The sequence below is a fragment of the Mus pahari genome, chromosome X, assembly GCF_900095145.1.
Source record: "Mus pahari chromosome X, PAHARI_EIJ_v1.1, whole genome shotgun sequence".
Lineage (NCBI taxonomy): Eukaryota > Metazoa > Chordata > Mammalia > Rodentia > Muridae > Mus > Mus pahari.
This window is the reverse complement of record NC_034613.1, coordinates 545,802-558,120: the sequence shown is the minus strand read 5'-3', so window position 1 is coordinate 558,120 and position 12,319 is coordinate 545,802.

Here is a 12,319-nt window from a genome sequence, read left to right as displayed (position 1 = left end):
CTTCAATTAATCAACACAGAGTTATGTTGCTTTGCAAGGGACAGAAATATAACACAAACATGTTTAGGTCAAAAGAATGTTTTTGCTTTTTTGTTTTGTTTTGTTTTGTTTTGTTTTCGAGACAGGGTTTTTCTGTNTAGCCCTGGCCATCCTAGAACTCACTCTGTAGACCAGGCTGGCCTCGAACTCAGAAATTCGTCTGTCTCTGCCTCTCAAGTGCTGGGATTAAAGGCGTGTGCCTGATACTGCCCAGCAAGAATGATTTTTTGATACTAATAGTAAGGTACAGTATTGATACTATTAGTAAGCTTCATCATAGCTAAATCCAGGTGCCCCGAATGATGTCATTAGAAATCAGTTTTCATCTCTTGGCGATGATATCCTCTGTTGATTCAGTTCTCGGGCAGGTTCTTTCTTAACGTGATTGCCAAGATACTGAGAACCAAGGACTTTAGATTTCTATCTTACCACTTAGCAACCTCAGTGGAAACAAATAGTCCCAGTGAAATGTCCAAAAAATGAGTTATCACTGAAACCAAATACAATGGCCAGAGAAACAGAATCCTTTGACCACAACTAGGTAATGTACACATCTAGATGGAGCAAGACTGTTTTACCAGAAAAAGGCATGCTGGGAAGCAAAAGTGCTATCTCTATATTTGCACTTTTATATTCTTTCATGTTCTAGCTCCTGCCCATCACCCTGCTCAGACTACATCATCGTGTGTGTGTGTGTGTGTGTGTGTGTGAACACTGTTAGACCTTAGGCCTATTTATCCCTGTATTGCTAGAGATAGTATAGTAATTTGGCCTCTAGAAAATGTTCCCAATCATTTAAGGATGAATGAATGGCTCTGTTGTGCAGTTTTAGCAGATGATTAAATTATATGGAGCCACACTGAAGGCCAAGTCCAGGAAAATAGTTTAATTTGATATTTAGACAAATTAATAACAAGACATCAATTTACTTGGTTAAATGTATAATTGTTAACTGGGTTGCATGGTAAATAGACATAGTGAACAGTTCATCCAACATTCCAACAATTATGTAATAAATGCTTTCTATGTGTCAGGGCTTTGCTGGATACTAGCATTAGCCTCTGGCTACTAATTACACCATTCCTATTAATGGAGATAGTGTAGCATTATTGTATGTGTAGGCTTTAGGGCCCTGGAATAAAATCCCAGTATCTTGCAGTGCCTAGGTTGATGCCTATCAGCTGATTACTTAACAACTGTACGTATATTCCTCTTCTAACAAATGGGAATAGAACCTAGCTTGGAGGAGGTTATAAGAATTAAGTACAAGGATGGATATGAAACACTGAGGATAATGTCTGGAATACTAATCTATTCATAAATGTTAACTCTTGTGATTATTAAATAATAGCACCTAGCCGGGCAGTGGTGGTGGACACCTTTGATCCCAGCATTTGGGAGGCAGAGGCAGGCAGATTTCTGAGTTCGAGGCCAGCCTGGTCTACAAAGTGAGTTCCAGGACAGCCAGGGCTACACAGAGAAACCCTGTCTCAAAAAAAAAAAAAATAGCACCTTCTTGCCTAAATGTTCCAATTATACTTGACCTAAAACAAAGAACTTAATTTTTCTGGCCTTTGAGAAAATGAAAAGAAGCAAAAAGGAGAGGTGAGGAGGGGCTTACCATAGCTCTGGAAGGTCATAATTTGACACAGAACGTAGGACATTGGCTTGCTTACTAGCAAACGATTATGCCCTACAGCCAGGGGTATAGCTCTGTGATGTAACTTTGTAAAGACCCTCATTTCATCAAGAGCGCTGCCAGTGAACTGGTGATCAAGAATTATGAATAGAGAAATACAAAAAGTGCTCTTCCCACAGCCAAGAGCTGGTTAAGGGATAATTTTCTTAAATCTTGCCATTGCCAGTACTCAAGGCTCAGCATGAGAAACAGAACAAGCAAATACTTTGTGTGGCTACACAGGGTGTGGTAACAGCAAATGCTAGTTTGAAGAGGGCCATTTGAGGTAATGGAGAGAGGTGATATTCAGAGTGGTACTGGGATCCAAGCTTTCCTCTTCTGTACTTACTGTGTGGCAGTCACTGCTCAAGGCACACTGAGTATATTGCTTCCTTGAACCCTTGAGGCAACCTTAAAGGTAAGGTTTTCCTATAATTTTCTTTGGCAGGTGGGAGAGATTGCAGGGTAGAGCAGTGAAAATCCTTGCCAAAGGTCACAGAACTATTACGTGGGGAAACCAGATTTCCCTCCCAGGCTTGAGAACACGTGCTAATGATCACTTCCCTCCACTGCTCCAAATCCAATACCTAAATCTCAGCCCCAGTTTGTGGCAGACCACCCGTTGCATCCTCCCTCTCCCTTTCCCCCATCTCCAGGGAACCACACACATCTTCCCCTCCAAACTTCCTCCCCCTGGGACTTCTTTAGCCCATCCCCCAGTAATCAAGGAGATACTCCCTGGGAAACCATAGAGCATTCCTGCCAGGGAAGCATGTGGGATACCTGCAGATCTTCACCTCTCCCCTAGTTCTTGCAAATGCAATCCCTCAATCTTCCTTTCATCTCTACAGAACACCTGGTGCAGCTTGCCTGCCCTCTCTGCTCCTATCTCTGGAGGATCACACAGATCTTCTCTAATCTCTCTCCCCACTCCTCCTGTTAGTCTAGTCCCCAACTCCAGCAGGCCGCCTCTGGAGAGTCCCCAGCCAAGCCTGCCAGAGAAACAACAGGTAGGAAAGCTTCAGATCCTCCACCCCCCTCTTCTCCATATCCAATCACCTAGTACAATCCCCAGCTCCCTGCTTTCCTCCCTCATGCCCTCCTAGCCACTCCCCATTCCTAAAATGTTAGCACCTAATGCCTAGGGACAAATTTTACAAGGAACCTGCAGTAGCCACACACTACTAAGAGGACACCAGAATCTAAGGAACTAGACACCGACCCAAAAAGACAGTCCAGATATCAACAGCTAGAATTATAACTTCCCCAATCCTGGGTGTCTAAACACGAGTATAAAAATATAATAATAGCCAGGACAACCATCTCCACTAGAGCCCAGCAACCCCACCACAGTAGGCCCTGAGAATTGTAACATAGCTAAAGCACAAGACTATTTATGAATATGATTGAGGTCCTTAACAAAGAAATTAGTAAATCCACAAAAATCTATGAAAACACAAAAAATGGAAGAAAATTAATGAAACAGTTCAAGACTGGGAAGTGAAAAATAGAATCAATAAAGAAAACCCAAACTGAGAAAAATCTAGAAATTAAAAATTTAAGGATTCCAACAGGAACTTCTGAAGCAAGCCTCACTAACAGAATACAAAAGAGGGAAGAGTGAATTTCAGGCATTAAAGACATGATAGAAGAAATGGGATCTGATACCCTCTTCTGGTATGTCTGAACACACACACACACACACACACACACACACACACACACACACAGTAGGTGTTTTCAGACACACCAGAAAAGAGCATCAGATCCGATTACAGATGGTTGTGAGCCACCATGTGGTTGCTGGGAATTGAACTCAGGACCCCTGGAAGAGTAGTCAATGCTCTTAACCACTGAGCCATCTCCCCAGCTACCACAGGAAGTATTTTTAACAAAATCATAGAAGAAAATTGACCTAACCTAAAGGAGGTTTGCTTATCAAGCTTTAAGAAGCATATAAAATACCAAATAAATTGAACCAGAAAATAAAGTCCCCTCAGTACATAATAACCAAAACAATAAACATACAGAAGAAAGAAAGAATATTAAAAGCTGTAAGGAAAAATAGATTGAGTGATTGAGTAACATATAAAGGCAGACATATTAGAATTACAATTGACTTCTTTTTTACAGCTGAAAGAAAAGCACTTTATTTTTTGTCTTGATATTTCTTTATTAATTATTTCATTTGTTTACATCTCAAATGATATCCCCCTTCCTGGTTACTCCTCCACCAACCCCTCACCCCACATCTGCCTTATACCCCCTCCCCTCTGCCTTTATGAGAGTACTCCCCCACCTACCTACCCTTTCTGCCCCACCGCTCCAGCATCCCAGTTCGCTGGGGATCAGACCTCCACAGGACCAAGGGTGTCTACTCCCATTGATGCCATCCTTGGCTACATATGTGTCTGGAGCCACAGATCCCTCCCTGTGCACTCCTTGGTTGGTCCATGGGAGCACTGGGTGGTCCGTCCAGCCAATGTTGTTCTTCCTATGGGGTTGCCGTCCCCCTCTGCTCCTCCAGTTCTTCTGCCAGCCCACCCACCAGAGTCCCTAAGCTCAGTCTGATGATTAACTCCAAGCATCCACATCTGCATTGGTTAGTTGCTAGCTGAACCTCCCAGGGAACAGCCATACCAGGTTCCTGTCAGCAAGTGCCTCTTGGCAACAGCAACAGTGTTGGGGTTTGGTATCTACACACAGGACAGGTAGGGCGCTCCTCGAATGGCCCTTCCTTCAGTCTCTGCTCCATTTTATTGTCCCTGTTCTTCTTTTAAACAGGAACATTTCTGGGTTAAAAACTTTGAGATGGGTGGGTGGTTTCATCCCTCAACCCAAGGCCATGGAGGTGGTGTCTACAGGTTCTATCTCCCCTTCTCTGCACATTTTGGTTAAAGTCATTCCTACTGGCTCCTGGGAGCCTCTCATTTCCCTAGCATCTGGGACCCTCCAGTGGCTATCCCCACTTCCTCATCCCTGACTGCTACATATTTTTATTCAATTTGCTGACCCTCTGTACCTCTCTCCAGTCCCTTCCAGTACCTGATACTGCACCCTTATTTCCTCCCCCTCCTCTCTCCCTTCCAGGTCCCCCTCCATATTTTGTGGTCATCCTGTGCCGCCCCCCTCCAATTCATGACTGAAGCATCCACACCCTGGTCTTCCTTCCTCCTAAGCTCCATATGGTCTGTGGGTTGTATCATGGGCATTGCAAATTGTGAGGCTAATATCCAGTGAGTACATACCATGTGTGTTCTTTTTTGTCTGGATTACCTCACTCAGAATGATATATTCTAGTTCCATCCATTTGCCTGCTAATTTATGAATTCATTGTTTTAAATAGCTGAGTAGTACTCCATTGTATAAATGTACCACATTTTCTGTATCCATTCTTCTGTTGAGGGACATCTGGGTTTTTTCTAGCTTCTGGCTATTATAAATAAGGCTGCTTTAAACATAGTGGAGCATGTGTCCTTATTACATGTTGGAGCATCTTTTGGGTATATGCTCAGGAGTGGAGTAGCTGGGTCTTCAGGTAGAAATATTTCCAATTTCCTGAGGAGCCACCAGATTGATTTCCAGAGTGGTTGTACCAGCTTGCAATCCCAGCAGCAATGGAGGAGTGTTCCTCTTTCTCCATATCCTCCCCAACATCTGCTGTCATTGCATTTTTGATCTTAGCCATTCTGACTGTTGTGAGGTAGAATCTCAGGATTGTTTTGATTTGCATTTCCCTAATGACTAAGGATGTTGAACAGTTTTTCAGGTGCTTCTCAGCCATTGACTTTTCAATGGAGACCCTAAAAGTCAGAAGGGCCAGGACAGATGTGCTGCAGACTCTAAGAGATCACAGATACCAGCCCAGACTACTATATCCAGGAAAATTTTCAGTCACCATAGATGGAGAAAAAAAAAAGCTATTCCATGACAGAACCAAATACCTATGTACAAATCTAGCCCTCCAGAAGAAGCTAAAAGGAAAAACTCTAACCTAAATAGGTTATCCCCCCCCAAAAAAAAAACACCCACCAGGAATAAAGAATCTCAGACTAACAAATCAAACGAAGGGAAACATATACACACACATAAATACACACCACCACCACCACCATCAACAACAAAATAACAGGAATCAACAAACACTGCCCATAGAAATCTCTCAATATCAATGGTCTCGGTTCCTCAATAAAAAGACACCAACTAATGGATGTAAAAACTGCTTTCTCTCTGCTGTATCCAAGACACACACAACATCAAAGACAGACATCACCTCAGGGTAAAAGAATGGGAAAAGCAAATGGACCTAAGGAAACAAGCTGGTGTAGCCATTTTAATATCTAATAAAATAAACTTCAACAAAACTAATCAGAAGTGATAAGAAAGATGCTACAAATTCACCAAAGGAAAATTCCATTCAGAGGACATTGCAATTTATATCATCTCTACACTAAAAACAAGGGCAATTATCTTCACAAAAGAAACACTACTACAGCTTAAATCACATATTGACCCACTCACACTGATAGTGGGATAATTCAACACCCCATTCTCACCAATACACAGATCATTCAGAAAAAAACTAAACAGAAAAGATGCTGGAGTTAATTACTGTTATAAACCAAATGGACCTAAAAGATATTTACAAGACACTTCAACCAAACACTCTCAAAAATATAATTTCTATTTGGCAGCTCATGGAATTTCTCCAAAAATGACCACTTACTCAAATACAAAGCAAGTCTCAAAGGATACAAAAAGGAGGAGAAGGAGAAGGAGAAGGAGAAGGAGAAGGAGAAGGAGAAGGAGAAGGAGAAGGAGAAGGAGAAGGAGGAGAAGGAGAAATAACACTTGAGCCGGGAGGTGGTGGCGCACGCCTTTAATCCCAGCACTTGGGAGGCAAAGGCAGGTAGATTTCTGAGTTCGAGGCCAGCCTGGTCTTCAGAGTGAGTTCCAGGACAGCCAGGGCTATACAGAGAAACCCTGTCTTGAAAAAAACAAACAAACAAAAAAAACCAAAAAAACAAAAAAAAAGAAAAAGAAAAAAAAGAAAAGAAAAAGAAATAACACTTGATATCTTGATATCCTATTTGACTATTTGACCACTGTTGTGGATGGGCCTGGTGCTGTTTGTATTTTGATGCTAATTTTGCTCTCTTGGGAGGGGTTGCAGACAAGGAGTGAATCACATACTCAGGTGACTTCTTGTGAACCAATGCCCTATTGAATAAAGAAGCCAATTACTGGGCGAGTAGGCAGGACTTCCGTGTTGGAAGGAGGAAAAGAGGAAGCAAGAAAGAGGTCCCTTTGGACAGGCATAGCAGTGTGAGGATAAGATGTAGCTATGAGTGTCTCTAGGTTTCAAAGGTGGATCCATCAGGATTCACCACCAGAGGATTTAGATTTAATAAGGCTTACAAGATTAGGATTTTTAGTTGCTGCACCCAGAGATTGAGTTACCGTCACTTCTGAACTAAGTTTGCGTTGTGTTTTCCTTCACACTATGGCTCATCCAGGTTTAAGAGAGAAAGGTATGGCAGCGAAGCTGCCTGAGGTGCACCACAAAGGCCTTGGGGGATTTGAAGCATCCCGTTGGCATGGTAGCAACCTGCCAGTCAGGACCTAGTGAGCTGGGTAGAGACGGTTAGGGAGCTCCAGGCCAGAGAGTCTCCATGAGATAAAAACAGGTTGGCCATTGCCCACCAATGTACGGCTGGTCAGGCTGCCAGAGCAGAGGCTCAAGCATGGGAATGTGCCAATTCTTTTTTGATATTTCCCGTAACAGATCATCATGAATTAAAATTGATTGTCAACAACAACAGAAAACTTACAAACTTGTGGAAACTGAACAGTTGTCTACTGAATGAAAATTGGGTCAAGAAATAAATCAAAGACTTCTTAAATTAAAATGAATACACAACATATCCAAACTTATGGGGCACAATGAAGGTATTCTACGAGGAAAATTCATAGATGTAAGTGCCCACATGAAAAAAAATTGGGGAGATTTCATACTAGCAACTTAACACACCTAATGGTTCTAGAACAAAAAGAAGAAATCACGTAAGGAGTTCAGGACAAAAAAAATTCAAACTTGGGATTGAAATCAATAAAATAGAAACAAAAAATCAGTACAAATAATAATTGAAATAAAGTTTCTTCTATGAGAAAATCAGTAAGTTTGATAAACACTTATACAAATTAACTAAAAGGTAGAGATAGAATATCCAAATTAACAATATTAGAAATGGAAAGGGGGACATGATAACAGAAATTGAGGAAATCTAGAGAATCATAAGGACATACTTTAAAACATGTACTCCACCAAATTGGAAAATCTAAATGATGGATAATTTTCTCCATACATACCACTTACCAAAGTTAAGAGTAAATCAAGACCAGATAATCACTTTAAATAGATCTGTAGCCCCTAGTCAAATAGAAATAGTAATTTAAAAAACCCCAAACAAATAAGGCCATGGCCAGATGACCTTGACCCAGAATGAAGAGCCAATATTCTCCAAATTATGCCATAAAAGAGAAAAAGAGAAGGAATATTGTTTACCTCAATTTATGAAGTCACATTTACCCTAATATCTAAACCACATAAGAACCCAACAAAGAAAGAGAATTGCAGACCAATTTACCTTATGAACATAGGTGAAAACATTTTCAATAAAACACTTGCATGCTGAATCCACAAACACATCAAAAAGATCATCCACCATGATCTAGTGGATTCATCCCAGAGACACAGGGAAGGATCAATATATGTAAATCAATAAATGTAAACAACCATATAAACAGACAAATACTGTATGATTGTCTCATTATATGCAGAAAAGGCCTTTGACAAAATACAACATGACTTCATGGTAAAACTCCCAGAGAGATTAGGGATATAAGGGACTTATCTGAACATAATAAAGGCATTTTATAGCAAGCTACTAGCCATCATCAACTTAAATGGAGAGAAACTTAAAGCAATTTCACTAAAATCAGGAACAAGACAAGGTTGTCTATTTTCTCCATACCTATTAAATATACTACTTTGAGTCTTAGCTAGAGTAGTAAAACAGCTGAAGGAGATCAAGGGGAGACAAATTGGAAAGGGAGAAATCAAAGTAACTTTATTTGCATATGATATGATAATATAGACAATTGGTCCAAAAAATTCTACCAGCAAACTCCTATGTTGATAAACATTTTCAGTAAAGTAGCTAGATCACCATCCCAAAAACTCAAATTGTACTAAAGAGCTACAGTAATAAAACAGCATGGTATTAACACAATAAACAAACCCCCTCTATAAAGAGAATCAAATGGAAGACATAGACATTAATCTATACACCTATGGATATCTGATTTTATTTATAAAGAAACCAGAAATACACACTAAAAAGACAGTATCTTTAAAATATGGTGCTGGTTTAAATACATGTTTACCTGTAGAAAAATCAATACACCAGCATGCACAAACCTCAACTTCAAAAGGATCAAAGAGCACAACATAAGTCGAGATACAATGAACATGATAAAAGAGGAAGGTTGGGAATATCTTGAACTCATTGGCATATGAAAAGACTTTCTGAATAGAAAACTGTTTGCACAGGCACTAAGATTAACAATTAAGGAGTTGGACCTTATGAAACTGAGATGCTTGTACACAACAATGGACACCATCATTCAAAGTGGCATTCTTCCAAATGGGAAGGTATTTTTTACTAACTACATTTGTACAGAGTGGTAGTTTCCCAAATACATAAAGAACACGAAAACTAGATATTAAGGAAACAACCCAATTTTAAAATGGAGTACAGACCTAAACAGAGAATTTTCAATGGAGGAACCTCAAATGGTTTAGCAAGACTTAAAAGAAGATGATCAACGTCTTTAGACATTAAATGCAAAACAAAAGTATTTTAAGATTTTATCTTATACCCATCAGAATTGCCAGGACCAAAAAATAAGTAACAGCTCATGCTGGCAAGGATGTAGTATTAAGAGAACAGTCATCTATTGCTAATGGGACCTCAAACTTGTACAGTCACTATGTAAATCAGTATGGCAGTTCCTCAGGAAGATGGGAATCAATCTACTTCAAGATCCAGCTATACTACTCTTGGGCATATACCCAAAGATTGCTTCATCTTACCATAAGGACACTTGCTCAACCGTATTCATTGCTGTTTTATTCATAATAGCCAGAAATTGGGAACAGCCTAGATGTCTCTCAACAGAACAACAGATAAAGAAAATATGGTACATGTACACAATGGAGTATTGCCCAGGCATTTAAAAATTAAATCATACAAGTCACAGATAAATTGGTGGAACTAGAAAAAATCATCCTGAGTGTGGAAACCCAGACTTAGAAATACAAATACATGTATTTACTCGTGCCTGGATCTTACCTTTTAAATCAGTAATAACCAAATTATAATTCATTGAACCACAGAGGTTACATAGGGAGAAGAGACTAGGTGGGAACAGATAGATCTCCCTTAGAAAGTGAAAACATATAGTTAATGAATGGATTGAGGCAGGGAAAGACTGGAATGGGTGGATCAAGTAAAGAGCGTGAGGGAAGAGTGAGATTAGGGAGAGAATACTGGGAGAGAAATTAAGGGCCATTTAAAGGTTAATATAGAAAACTAATATATTACACACACACACACACACACCATATGTGTGTGTGTGTGTGTGTGTGTGTGTAAATGAAATTGCCTAATAATGGAGGAGACATGACCCCAAATGGTCATCTCTTGTCACCAAATGAAGCTTCTAGTTCTAGGATTAGGTTACATCTAATTGAGTCGTTGGTGGTTCCATGAGAACACCCAAACGATCCATGCTGTCGCCAAGTCTACACATTGCTTGCTCTCTGCAAACTCACAGCAGTGCATCATTGCTGAAGCCTCATTGGTGGCCCCATTGCTGTTGACCTGCAAAACTTGCTGAAGGTGAAAAAATTGAGCTATTGCCCACAGAGAACCTTCATCCCTATCAGCTAGCATCTTTGGTATAGGAAGGTTCTTTGCAGACTACAGAAGAAATGTAAACACCAAGCCAGCCATAAACTAATGGTATTTTGCCTGTAAGATATGTTAGTGCAATGGTGGCACAAAGCTTGGTGTAATCAACCAATATCTGATTTAACTTAAGGCCCACTCTAGGAGATGTAGCCCATACCAACACTTTCAGTGATCAAGAACCAGAGACTAGATAGCCTAGGGTAAAACCAAATACTACTGTCTAAAAAATAAAATGACACCAAATGACATTCTGCTCTACTTATAGACCAGTGCCTTGCTAGGCCATCAACAGACTTCGAAGCTTCAGCTCCTGTAGCAGATGTGAGCCAACACAGAGACCCACAGCCAGACATTATGCAGAGAGAGAGACCTTGAAACATGTGCCTGCTTTTGGGCTCTTTTCCTTCTGGTTTTGTTTAATCCAATTCCAGTGTGTTAGTTTTTCTTTTATCTTATTATACTTCATTTTATTATTGTCCCTTAGAAGCCTGTTTCTTTTTCTTTTTCTTTCTAATGAGTGGCAGAAAGGGGATAGATTTGGATAAAAGGGGAGGGAACTGGGAGGAGTAGAGGGAAGGAAACTAATCAGGATATGTGAGAAAAAAATTATTTTCAAAAAAAGCAAAAAATACAGTAGGAGGTGCGGAAAGGGTTCTTGTCATGTTTTAATTGGGAGCAGGGTGCATTTCAATCATGGATCTTGATTAGTTAAATGAAAATTGTTGCTCATTTTCTGAGTCACTCATTTGCTGGGTTAGAGTCTGATTTTGATGTAAATCATTCTAGGAACCTAAATTTATATACTAGAGTCCTTGCATTCAGTGACATCTCCTCTAGCATGGTTACATTTGAGAAGAGAAACATGGGAGTTTGGTTAGAGCTAGAATGGATAAATGACTTCTCAAACATGAGAGAGGTTCTCACCTCCACTGCCTAGCATTCATGGTGCTGGAAGGTGATATGAATTCCTACATCAGATGTAATCATCAATGTCACCCAGTTATAAAACCCTCAACCTACAAAAGTAACTAGACTCTAAGACCATGGTTCTCAGCCTTCCTAATGCTGTGTCCCTTTTGTGCAGTTGCTCATGTTGTGGTGACACCACAACCATATAGTTACTCCATAACTATAATTTTGCTACTGTTATGGCTAATAATGTAAATGTCTGATATGTGTGACCCCTGTGAAAGGGTCATTTAGCTACGAAAAGGGTTGCAACCCATAAGTTGGTCTGGTTGGAGGAGTTGTGTCACTAGGGAGGAGTTTTGATGTTTCAAAAGCCCATACTAGGCTTTCTCTCTCTGCCTTTATCTACCTCAGGTATAAGCACCCAGGTATTGCTCCAGCACCATGCCTGCCTGCCTGCTCCCATGTTCCCCACATGATGGTCATGGACTTACCCTCTGAAACTGTAAGCAATCCCCCAATTAAATGCTTTCTTTTATAAGTTACCTTTGTCATGGCATCTCTATACACCAATAGAAAAGCAACTTAAGACAGGGAGATAGATACTAGGTTATTTACAAAGGTAGATACCTTGCTACTCAGGAGCTTTTAAAATCCA